General features: G+C 48.6%; 1 pseudogene; it reads right to left on the reverse strand.

The window, feature by feature from the left end:
• Positions 1-429: 429 nt before the first annotated feature.
• On the reverse strand, positions 430-547 carry LOC126215574 (5S ribosomal RNA; annotated as a pseudogene).
• Positions 548-1,574: the final 1,027 nt, after the last annotated feature.

Raw genomic sequence — 1,574 nt, forward strand, 5'->3', positions numbered from 1 at the left:
CGCCGTATAAAATAGAGATTCCTCCTCCTCGCTTTTGTTCGTCTCTGTCTTTTTCTTCCGACCTCCCGGAGAACTGTTTCTTTCTCAGAACGCGCACGCACACACGCACACACAACACACACACACACAAACACACACACACACATTATGATTATCATCGTCCCCATTAAGCAAGTTTCACGTCACTAACGTCCTAGATTTTAATGCTACTTCAGTCTGAAACTCTTCCCGAACAGGCCATGAAGGAACAACGGCACCGACCGGCCGCCGCGTCATCCTCAGCCCACAGGTGTCCCTGGATGCGGATATGGAGGGGCATGTGGTCAACACACCGCTCTCCCGCCGTATGTCAGTTTCCGAGACCGGAGCCGCTACTTCTCAATCGAGTAGCTCCTCAGTTTGCCTCACAAGGGCTGAGTGCACCCCGCTTGCCAACAGCTCTCGGCAGACCGGATGGTCACCCATCCAAGTGCTAGCCCAGCCCGACAGCGCTTAACTTCGGTGATCTGACGGGATCCGGTGTTACCACTGCGGCAAGGCCGTTGGCCAGTCGATTAGGATACTTCCATTGATTTCATCTGCGTGACGAATCCTGTTAGATAGCATAAAATATTTTGTATTGCTGCCCCCCCCCCCCACAAAAAAAAATTAAACGAGAAAAGACTCACTTTAGCTCTGACTGGAGTACAATAATAATTTTGTGTAGCTCGCCGATCTGATGCAATACTTTCAACTGAACGCCGATTCGGCCTTTGAGTGTCTGTAACCTACCCCAGTAAGCTTGCTGGGGTAAGAGGACTGAATAAGGAGACCTACAGTTCAACGCGTTGTTCGTGGAGAATCTTCACTCAGTTGACATTTGACCACACGAGCTTACGTTTTCCAGGCACTGTATGGAAGTGAAACATGGACGATAAATAGTTTGGACAAGAAGAGAATAGAAGCTTTCGAAATGTGGTGCTACAGAAGAATGCTGAAGATTAGATGGGTAGATCACATAACTAATGAGGAGGTTCTTCGGCCGACGTTCATCTACTGATTTTTCTGACGTTTCGCCAGCACGAGTGGCTGGCATTGTCAAAGCTTCACCCTCCATTGCCGGTGATGGAGGGTGAAGCTTTGACAATGCCAGCCACTCGTGCTGGCGAAACCTCAGAAAAATCAGTAGATGAACGTCGGCCGAAGAACCCGAGACAGAAGCCAATAGGCAGTTTGTCAACAAGTGGCCACGAAAGCCTCAACAATTTTGTAATGAGGAGGTATTCAATAGAATTGGAGAGAAGAGGAGTTTGTGGCACAACTTGACAAGAAGAAGGGACCGGTTGGTAGGACATGTTCTGAGGCATCAAGGGATCACTAATTTAGCATTGGAGGGCAGCGTGGAGGGTAAAAATCATAGAGGGAGACCAAGAGATGAATACACTAAACAGATTCAGAAGGATGTAGGTTGCAGTAAGTACTGGGAGATGAAGAAGCTTGCACAGGATAGAGTAGCATGGAGAGCTGCATCAAACCAGTCTTAGGACTGAAGACCACTACAACCAACAACAACAACAGACCAGCCAGGCTCGACC

The sequence above is a fragment of the Schistocerca nitens genome, chromosome 12, assembly GCF_023898315.1.
Source record: "Schistocerca nitens isolate TAMUIC-IGC-003100 chromosome 12, iqSchNite1.1, whole genome shotgun sequence".
In the NCBI taxonomy this organism is placed as follows: Eukaryota; Metazoa; Arthropoda; class Insecta; order Orthoptera; family Acrididae; genus Schistocerca; species Schistocerca nitens.